Raw genomic sequence first — 11,502 nt, forward strand, 5'->3', positions numbered from 1 at the left:
ATCTATTCCCAAGACTACTCACATCATGTCTGAGTAGAGGAAAAGAAGAAAAGCCACAAGATGTTTTTATGAAACAAGAATTACGTTATCATCTAAACTTTGGTTACATCAATAGCAAAAAAGAAATTTTAAGAATAAAATTACCAGGAAGTATGTAAAGAAAAATTGAAATATTTTTGAAAGATACAAAAGTACATTTGAATACATTTGGAAATTATTTTGGGATGGCATGAGTAACCATTATAAAGCTATATTTATTTCTATTTTAATAATAAATTTAGCATGACCCCAATAAAAATAATAAATTTGCTTTAGGAAGCTATTTAAGTAGATTTTGAAGCTTATAAGGCAAAATGAACAAAAATAGCTAAGAGAAGACTAAAATAAGAACAATGAGAAGTGAGTATATTAAAACTTATTATAAAGCATCCATAATTAAAATAGTGTGATATTGATTCACAAATAGATAGAAAGACAGAGAGAACAATGGAAAAAAATAGAAAGTTCACAAATAGACAAAATGCAAATAGAAATATAGTGATGACATTTTTAGAATGTCAGGATGTGACAGAAAGCAAGGAAGTACAAAGAAAATGGTGGGAATATGTAAAATAAACACAGAAGGTATCTTGTAGTTGCTCAGACTAGTCAAATTTGGGACAATTTCAGCATCAACAATTATAATATTAATGCATTATATCATATAGAGAATATAAAAGTCCAAGGGTTACTGAAAATAGACAAATAAACAATAAATGCATACATTCAAGAGTAAGAAGGAAAATCTCTTTATGAAAAAATGTGTACTAATATATGGAAGAAAAATATAAAATAAAACAATTACCATTTTACACACCAACGTAATAATTGACTTAGACAAGGTACATATATCAATGGATACTAAAACCAAGGGGTAGAAAGTTTTGGGGAAACAAGATATGCACGTAGTCTCAAATGCTGCCTCACAGATTACTTATGATTTACAAAGGATAAGCAGTACACCTGAAATAGAGATCTAACGGGTGTCACCTTTACTAATTGATAATCAAACTGACCATCACCAACAATGAGACAAAATGATATTATGTGTCCCCTTATAAGATACAACGAGAAATACAAATATTACCTTTTTAGAATTCCTCCCTAAAGAATCTAATCAAGAGAACCATCAGACAAATTCAAAGTATGACACTAGCCTGGCCGGCATAGCTCAGTGGTTGAGCATTGGACCATGAACCAGGAGGTCACAGTTCGATTCCTGGTCAGGACATGTGCCTGGGTTGTGGCCTCGATCCCCAGTGTGGAGTGTCCAGGAGGCAGCCAAACAATGATTCTTTCTCATCATTGATGTTTCTATCTCTCTTTCCCTCTCCCTTTCTCTCTGAAATCAACAACAAAAAAATTATTTAGAACAAACACAAAGAATGACACTAAAGAGAGATGACAACCAAATGTAACGTGAAAAGTTAATTGATTCTTGTATTCTCAGATTTTGACTATATATATCCTAATACATATATTAGTATACAGACTACATATTATTTATCTCATACAAACTTGCAGCTAGTACTAAATAAGTTCTAGAGCTCTAGTGCACAGTTTAGTGAGCAACACAGACAACAATATTGTATTATAATCATCAAATTTGCTAAGAGACTACATCTTAACTATTCCAACCACAGAAAAAAATGATAATGATAGAGGTGCTAACCTCACTACCATGGCAATCATGTTACAATACATAAATGTATTAAATAAAAATGTATACCCTAAATTTGGACAATGTTATATGTAAAATATATTTCAATGAAAAGTGATAAAATGAATTTTAAAATAAAGAATGAGGACAGAAGGAAACTAAGGATCGTGAGGGAGGGGAGATTGTGGGACAAGGAGTGGAAGATACTTAAGGGCAAGACAGGGATGAGAAAGATGGGCAGAGAGAAGAGATTTTGTGGGCAAAGACAAGTCTACAGGCAAAGAGTAGGAGGGGCTAAGGATGTAGTAAGGAGGAGAAGGGACAGTGGGATGTGGGATTCTGAAGGTCTCAGAACCCTGTAGTCCTGGTTTCCTATGCCCTCTTAGGGCCAGGAGTCTATGCATTTTTAGTCAGTTGAAAGAAGTAAGTTCTTGGTAAATCTGTAAACTTGGTCCCTGTAGCCAAGGTTGTTGTGTGTTCTGTGCTACCTCTCTTCTTCTCTAGCCTTTAGTAGAGGGCTCCTTCTGTGCCCAGGCCAAGCAAAAGACTTGGTAAATTGGTCATTCAGAGAAAATGAATAACCATAAAATGGTGGCTAAACAAGATGACTTTTTAAAAGATTCATAAGGTAAAAGAATAAAATGAAAAATTCCCATGTGACATGCTAATGTTTTTGTTATATTCACAAGAATATATTTTAAAAGATTAATAGTAACTGACAGCTGTCAGAGGATAGGGCACAGTGGGTTCTGGATGAAAGAAGGTGAAGGAATTAGCCAAAGTACACATATGAGTAACCCATAGACACAGACAACAGGGGAGTAAGAGTGGGGTGGGGGGAGGTGGAAAAAGGAGGGAAGTGGGAAGACCTGTAATGGTGTAAACAATGAAAATAAAATAAAAACATTAATAGTAAAGTTCAGCACATTTTTAATTGTTTATTGGCTTTTTAAATGTTTAGTCATATAAATGGCCTATTTATATTCTTTGTCCATTTTTCTATTGATTTGTTTGTCTTTTTTTATTTGTATACATTTAGGTATTATGCATTATAAATATCAAATCTTTGCCTGTGATACGTGTTGCAAATATTTTATCCCATTTTATTTCTTGGCATTTAAGCCTTTAATGCATTTGAAGTTTATGTTGGTGTCTGGTACAAGACTGGAATCTAAAGGGATTTTTCTAATTAGAAGTTAAAATTTTTTCATAATGCTATTTGTTGAATAACTCACCTGGTTCCTATTTATCTGCAATGATTTTTTTCTTAAGTCTCATTATGTGGTAGGGTCCATTTTGGGATCATCTATTGTGTTTTAGCCAACTGTTCTGTGAATTCTTACACACAGGTTTAATTATTGTTGTGTTATTATGTAGTTTTTGGTTCATACTTTTGGAAATTTCTTAGCCATCTTCATATTTTTACTATTTTGATAGCTGAGATTTAGAAACATTTTATCAAGTGAATATATAAATATTGGCATTTAGGAAGCTTGTTGGGGGAGATGGAGGTATGTGGTATGAATTTATACACTGTATTAATTCTTGATGTGGATGTGCAATATGTCCGCCTCTCCAGTCAGCACACTTCCATTGTGCACTTTGAAGTCCATCCCACCTCATGGGTCTCCAGGAAAAGCAAGGCTGGCCAACCCAACTAGTAGTTATTCATCGTCTTTTGTTTGTCAGACTTGTTACCAACAACCATGTGAAGAAACCCAGGCTTTGGAGCTCACGCCTGTCTTCTCCGCAGGTTGTTTTGCAAAACCTTCTTAAATGTGCCATCCTCTTCTACACTGTGTACTACGTGGTTCTGAGCCTGGGCTGCAGGGCTCTCAGGTAAGCAGCACATTGTCTATGAAAGGAATTTGCATTTAATACTTGGCATGTCTTTATGAAATGGAGGATGCAGATTTTTCTAATGGTATCTTTTCTTACTTTTTTTAAAGTAAAAATGAGCAAATGTGCCATCTTTGAAAATGATGGCTGCACACAACTACAGACTTAGTTACAGCAGAAGATGTATACTTAATGGACTCAGATCTTAGGCCAGAAAGGGATCTCAGAGATTAATGGTTTCAATTTACAGATAAGAAACTAAAGCCAGAGGGTTCCGTGACTAGCCCGAGTGCACAGTTAACAACTCCATCAGGATCAGAACCCGGTTCTTACTGTTTCCAAGCCCTACACTCTCGCCACAGTATTGGGTCCTCCTCCCACATTTGCTGGAGGGGACTTCCAAGATTACAGCTGAGACCTCAAATACAATGAAATACACTCAATGGACAGTATGGACTTAATTGGACAAAGAAGAAAATGCAGATAAAGAGGTTGTTTGGCTGCCATTCAAGTCAGCTGGTTTTCAATGTGCCACAAAAGCAGGTAAAGCTAATGACTTCCTGTTATATGTGAAGAGTAATGTACAAAACCTTGGTGTGCAAAGTTATGGAGTGCCTTCTGCAACATAAACTATTTTCATTTGTAACATCTCCAGGGTGGATGAGTTGGATGTCCTGGCACCATTTGATTTCAAAACAAATCCCGCATGGGCCAACTGTAATGGTAATCAACTTTAATGTTCAGTCTTTGTCAATGAGCGAACTAATTGCCTCCAAAAACCAAAATAGTTTTTGTTTTATAAAATGTTTTGAAATATCAGGCCTTTCTCTCCGCCATCTGTATCTTATACCTGACTTCAAAAATGAATGTGGAAAAGCACTATAAAATTTTTAAGTGGCTATTTCTAAAAGACAGAATGGGATGGAGTAAGTGGAATAAGTGGATAGTGTTCTTATTTCAATTTTTATTTGTTGGCATTATGGGTAAACCTTTGTGTCTTAAGCGCTTTTCAAAAATAAAAGGAAGAATGGCTTAGTGTACTGATGTAGAAAAGTGTGCGATATGAAATGGGTCAGCCAGTGAGAGATAGGACAATGACACGGGCCTATTGGACAAGGCTGTGTTTTTACTCAGCAGAGATTAGTGAAGATCCCAGGATGCCGGCACAATTTACAAAGTCCTTTCCTCTCACAAAGCACTAACATTTATACAAAGATATCAATAACCCTCCAACCTATTAGAGCTTTAATTTGGGGCTCAGGGAGATAAGTGACATGACTCTTCAAAGTTGTTATTGTGAGAATCCAGACTTGTTTAACCTTGGAGATAAAAAATGTATGAGTAATCTCAGAACCTTGGGCATGTATTTGGGGTCAAGTTTCTTGTCTGTTTAAGCAATTTTGTCATCCAGAAGCTGATGTTTAGGAAGGACACGAAGAGTGTACTCAGAAAGTAGACTGCAAATTGCTTTCATTTTCAATTAAATTCCTCCCAACAACTTTTTGGGGTAGATAAATAGTACTCCATTTCCCAATTTATAGGAAAGGAAACCGACGGAGCCAGAGGTTAAAATCCTGCTCAAGGTCTTATAACTCTTAAGCTAGACGGCAAGACGAGAACACCGGCATCTTGACTTCCAAATTTGTACTGCGTCCTTTAAATCGTACTTTTTCTCATATCAGAAACAAAGATTTTTCTATCGATATATGCAAATAAAGTTTGTTCGAGACTAAATCACTATCTCTGAGCAGCTGCGAGTTAACCTCTAAAATCTGTACATGCTGATAAAAAGCCATCTCTAGTTCTCTCTTTTTAAAAAATCCCTCCCTCCTGGACTGTGGGTGTAGTGGTCGGAGCCTCATGGGCCAGGCGAGCACGGTTGGTGTCACCAGGAGGCGAAGAGGGGACGGGAGCCAAGACACTGGACCACCTCCCGCCACCCTCTGGCAGGTCCAGGTCGGTAGGTCGTGGCTTTTGGGAGGAGCTGCACGCCCTCCCCCCCCCCACGCCCCCCCATCACCCTGCCCTGGGGACCAGCCGGGTTCCCCGCCCCCCGAGCTGCAGGTGGCAGAGTCACATGGGTGCTTGTGTACAAGAGGGAAAACGAAGACAAGGCCAACAAGGCCGCCCGCCAAGGTGAACGTGTATCCACCGTGTTTCCAGGCCCGCACTGAACCAAGTAGCACCCCTGACTTAGCGCTCTGCCCGGCGCCCGAATACAGTAAGAGAAGGCGCACAAAACCAACGGAAAATCATTAGAGCCGAAGGCAGAAAAGCTGAAGGAAGCGCTTCGCTGGAGGCAGCAGCGAGGGAAACTCACCGCTCACCGGAGGACCTGGGCCCGCTGGCGCTGGCGGAGGCTCCCGTCCTGCACGGAGCAGGCAGGTGGCACCCTGGGGTCGCTGAGCGCGTGCAGCCTCTGCGAGGGGCCTGGCAAACGCTGTCCCCCGCCGCCGTCTGTGCCGGGATCGCCGACAGCCTGCTGCTCTGGTCTTCCTTCACGACAGAGGACACCTCCCGCATGGCCACCTCTGCTTGTCGTCCGTGCCCGTGGGTGAAGACGGGCACGGGAGCTGGGAGGGATGGAGACAGGCCGCGGGGTCCCGGGCAGCCCGGAGTTTGCGCGGAGCATCCAGTCCGTGGAGACCCGGCCTGTAACCCTCCTGAAAGGACAGCTCCAGAATTCACGACTCCGCCGGCGGGGCCTGCACTTGCACGTGCACGGGACGCCATGCCTTGGGGCGCGGGTGGGAAGGCGGCCGCACCCCGCAGCTCGCAGGCCTGGCGCCCAGCTCGGCCGAGTCCCACCCCGCAGTGTCGGCCGCGTCTGCCCCGCACTGTCCCATGGCTCCTTCAGGAATGACTTCCTAGGAGTTGTGGGTTTCTGGGAAAGTTGAACATGGAAGAGTGAAGAGGGGAAAACGGAATTCTTTAAGTTTCTGCGGGACAGAGTCAGCTGCTGCCAGCGGATCTGAGAGCTTCCGGGTTGGGGTTGGTGCCGCTGCGGCCGAATCAGCTAGTGTTTGCGGAGCCCCTGGCTGTGACGAGCGTCCTTCCTCAGCTGCTTGGCCCCCCAAAGACGGTGGGCCCCGAGAGACCCCTCGCCTGCTGGCACGGGCCCTGTTCCGCTCGGGGAGGCCCCGGACCGCTGGAGCTGCTAGAGGTGCAGGAGGAGCATGTGCGCACAGTAGGGCAGTCTCACCTGGAGGCCTACTGGGAGCACTGCTCTGCCCAGCAGCTGAGGATAGTCCTCCCGCCACAGGTGTTCCTGGGCCTGCGTGACTCCAGCAGCTCCATCATGGCAATCACTGCTTCCCAGCCTGGCCTGCTGGTCTCCCTCCCTACTTGGACCAGTGGTGGTCGTGGGAGGACAGAGAACCAAAGTCTTCAGACGCACTGCCCCAAGTTTTACAAAAACGATTGACCTTTCCCCAGAAGGTGAAACGCTGTTGGTGTGTAGGTTCTTCAAGAAACCTTTCTTGCGAGTCCCCCACGCACCTCATCTGCAGCCAGCACAGGCAGACCTCACCCGCCTTGGAGAACCCCTCTGGGGTGTTCCCTAAAGGTGATTTTTCTGGCGACAGGCCCATCAGCAGCAAGCAGCAGGAACAGCAAGATTCCTACACCACTCCAGCCCAGGCAGGTGGGAATAGTGATCGGTTTTCTCAGCCTCGGCCATTTCCCATGAATGGACTTTCAGATGTGAAAAATATCTCAGGAGACAGTGAAAACCTCCTGCCAAGTCCCCACGCATCTGAGGAGTAGCCCGACTAGAGCGATCCTGGGGAGCCTGAAAGTAGAACGGTCAGCACCCAGGTGAGGCCTCCAGAGCCCCGGGGACTGCCAGGTCCCCGCTCACGGACTTGAAGGTAGTGGAGACACGGGATGACCTTAAGCACAGCAGCCTCAGCGATGCAGGGAGCCCAGGAGGTGGAATCACTGTTACCTCAGGGGAGCACGAGGCCCTTCCCACTTCTCTTCTGCTCACAGAGGAGGTCAAGCCTTTGGCATCAAGCCAACCCCAAAAGACCAGTCCTATCCCAGCCCAGGCCCAGCCCCAGCCCCGAAAGTATCACCACGAGAAAGGCGCCCTAAGTGTCCATCAGAACTTGGTTTAGGAGAGGAGTTCACCATTCAAGTGAAAAAAGCTAGCGCAGGACCCTGAGTTGGCCTGGTTTGCTGACATGAACCTGAAATGAAGCCTTCAGGTGCTGCTCTTGTTCTACCTGAACGGAGGACAGAAATAGTGATCCCCAGCAAGGATAAGATCTCACCAGGGATGCAGTTTTCCTCAAAATCTGCTGCAGCAGAAATGACTGGGGCGGGGTCTGAAGGCTGGGGAGATGCTGGGGAGCTGAACTGGGGAGACAGCAGCTGGTGAAAATGCTGTGAGTTAAACTCTAGGAAAAAGGATCCTTTTTTAAAAAAAAAAATCAAACTAATACCTTAAAAGCAGGCTCTGCAGACAAGAAAACCCCAAAGCATCCTGTTTTTCTCATACCAGGCACTTTTCCAGTCTGTGCCAAGGAAGCAAGAGACCTTGGGTGTGGCCCTCAGCTGGGGGAAGAGCCTGTGCCTCTGACTAAGGCCAGGTACTTCTGGAAGTAAAGGAAATAAATACAAGAACTTCAAACTGAAAAAAACAAACAAAACTCTATTGTTGACAGTATTACAGATGTCCCGCTCTTTCTGCCACTAACCCCCTCCACCCTCCCCCCCACCCCAGGCCTTCACATGACTATTGTCTGTGTCCTTGGGTTATATATATATATATATATATATATATATATATATATATATATATAAATTCTTTGGTTAATCTCTTCCCTATGTCTCTATCGCAGCGGTTCTCAACCTGTGGGTCGCGACCCCTTTGGGGGTTGAACGACCCTTTCACAGGGGTCGCCTAAGACCATCGGAAAACACATAATTACATATTGTTTTTGTATTTAATCACTATGCTTTAATTATGTTCAATTTGTAACAATGAAAATACACCCTGCATATCAGATATTTACATTACGATTCATAACAGTAGCAAAATGACAGTTATGAAGTAGTAACGAAAATAATTTTATGGTTGGGGGTCACCACAACATGAGGAACTGCATTAATGGGTCGCGGCATTAGGAAGGTTGAGAACCACTGCTCTACAGTAATGTGGGAGCTCTGTGAGCCACTGGTGGAGGTAGGAGTGGAAATGTGATGGGAAGAGGTGATGTCAATGAGTACACTTGCTTCCCACAGGCTCAGTTTTAGGGAGGCAGAACATGCTGAAAAGAACTGCATTTCCATAGGATAGAAAAGGCACTAGTATGTCTTGTCCATTCAACTTTTGAAACCTGTTCAGTTAAATTAAATAGAATTAAAGAGGAGTATGTATGAGGCCTTGACAAACAAGGGCACCTGGGACTTGCACTTGGGGAGTGAGTGTCTTGCTCAACCAGTAGGCAATCACTGGCTTGCCTGTTAATAAATTACTTCTGCGTAACAGAGCATAATGTGGTGATTTTCCTTTTTGCTTTTAAAAACTATGGAGTTTACTCGTCCAGATTTATCAATTCCTGAATTATATCAATATGCCAATCATTTGCTGTTTTAAAAGGAAAGAGACGTAATACTTATGGAAAGTGATATCATTACTAAGGGACCTTGGTGGTATATCACATCTATTTGTCACTTTAAAGTTTGAAGGATCTCTTCTTTAAAATCACTATAGTCTTCAAGTTCCATATCAAAGACAAAGGCGAAAGCTTGACCTTTCACATTTCAAGACTCTTAGAGATTTGTGGTCCTGACCTGTATGTGGTCCTGGCTCTTTATACATGTTTGGGAAAACCACTCTGAGACAACTGGTGGATTTAGGAGAGCGCCTCTATCCATAGGAGCCATTTATGAGGCTTTCTTTCATCCATGGTTATCGGCTATGTTTCCCAGGTGACTATCTGAATGTACCATTTTATTACAAAGACTCAAAAGAACTTATTTTCAAGTTAGGTAATGACTGGTACCAAAGAAATGTTATAGTCCACTAAACTTTACCATTTTTTTTTTTTATTTCTGAAAACTCAGAATTGAATTTTTCATTAGTTTTTAATACATCTTAAAAATGAGACTTGCAATCCAATTACAGATCAGCATGCATTCGTTACATAGTAACTTTTCTTTATTGCATTTTACCTTCTGAAATGCTAAGTATGAAGAATGTGAAACAGAAATTATATATTGTTATTTTTCTATAAGTCTAAGGTTTATTAAGAGATGAAAAATATTAAAATTTTCCAAATTTGAGGATTGTTAAGAGAAGGAATATTAAGAAAATTTCTACCAAGACTGTTTTGCAGAATAACTTGTAATGGTCCTGTTACCAATTGCATTTCAGAATTATTATTAATTACTCTAATACCAAATAATTATATTCTTCCTTTTATTTGCAGTGCTGTTAGTCTCAATGGAGGTCACCTACTTCGTTTGTGGATTGCTTTTCATTCTGGTTGTGGAAGAATGGGTTTGGGATTATGCTATTTCAGTAACTGTTCTCCATGTTGCCATCACTTCACCTGGTAAGCAAAATAAAATAAAGGAAACAAAATGTATTAAATCTGATGTTGTACCTGAATCACTTCATAAGAGTAGGACTTTGTTGCATGCAGAGTGTACTCTGATGACTAAATAATAAAAACTGATGATGGAAGATCTTCACCCTCTCCCCTTACTCATCCTGCCTGCCAGGTTCTTCTACCACCTCCTCAGCAGGTATGGCCTAGTTACATCTTCCAATTCAGAACTGTACTGAAACGCAGGGCTTCCTATTCTCCTTTCACATTCAACTTGTCGTTGACTTGTACAGGGTTTGCCTCTGTTGGGAATACTTTCCTATAAAATCCTTCTTTAAGGCAGAAATTGACCAAAGACTGGGAACTGGAACCCAAGACCTGTACTTGGAGGCTGGCAAACTTCCCAACACCAGTTAGTTATTTTAACAAGATTACTGGGTTCTTAGACTAACGGGTTTTTATTTTCACCTGTGATCTATGGAGTTAGAAGAAAATGGATTCAAATTCAAGTCCCACTTTGTTTTTTTTTACCAGGTGTTTAGTCTTAGGCAAGTCATAATATCGCTTATATTAGTTGCCTCCTCTACAAAATGGGAGATACCTAGTAAAGTTCCAACTAAAATGAGAAATTGTCTGACACAGTGTCTAGCATATAATAATTTCTGAGTAAATGATAGTTTCATCCATCCCTTCAAATCTACATGTCCATTGTAAATTTTTCTCCCTTGTCTTCTATTATTTTTTTATTTTTCTTGATTTCAGAGAGGAAGGGAGAGGAAGAGAAACATCAATGATGAGAGAGAATCATTGATAGGTTGCCTCCTGCACGCCCCCTACTGGGGATCAATCCTGAAACCAGGGCATGTGCCCTTGACTGAAATCGAACCCTGGACCCTTGAGTCTGCAGACCCATGATCTATCCACTGAACCAGACCAGCTAGGGCTATTATTTTTTTTAAAAGCATACTAGTCTAAGTATGAATGGTAATCTACCACAGTTGTAATTCAAAGTTATTATTATTTGTTAACAACTTAAATCATTCATATTTTTAATGCTTTCATTTAGTAATGGTATAATCAGTCTTTAACTTAAGAACACACAATTTCCAAATGAATTGCTGCACTCCAGCATCACTGCTATTGGAAAATGCCAGAATATCAATACCCTAGCATCAATTTCCTGAGACATAAACTCTTTCAGTAACTTGGAGGACCACTGAACTCTCATCATCTTAAATCCCAGTTTTATTGTGGGTCTTAATATTTCCTGGAAGACAGCCATAGGATAGTCACAGCAGGACTTGGGGGCATAAGGTGGTTCAGTCTTAAAGACTGAGATAAGCAACTGGTTCTGGACCCAGTAAAGTTACAAGTTAATTGTCTAACACATGGCATATAGAAAATGCT

The 11,502-nt window shown here is 41.9% G+C and overlaps 1 pseudogene across 1 annotated transcript; it reads left to right on the forward strand.

Annotated features, from left to right (window-relative positions):
• The first annotated feature begins 5,398 nt into the window (after positions 1-5,398).
• Positions 5,399-7,919, forward strand: LOC308521510 (protein-associating with the carboxyl-terminal domain of ezrin-like; annotated as a pseudogene). Its single transcript has 4 exons — positions 5,399-5,498; positions 5,603-5,674; positions 5,761-6,990; positions 7,025-7,919. The product of its transcript is annotated as a protein-associating with the carboxyl-terminal domain of ezrin-like (transcript).
• Positions 7,920-11,502: the final 3,583 nt, after the last annotated feature.

This window comes from Myotis nattereri, assembly GCF_964212035.1.
Source record: "Myotis nattereri genome assembly, chromosome: 6".
Taxonomy (NCBI): Eukaryota; Metazoa; Chordata; class Mammalia; order Chiroptera; family Vespertilionidae; genus Myotis; species Myotis nattereri.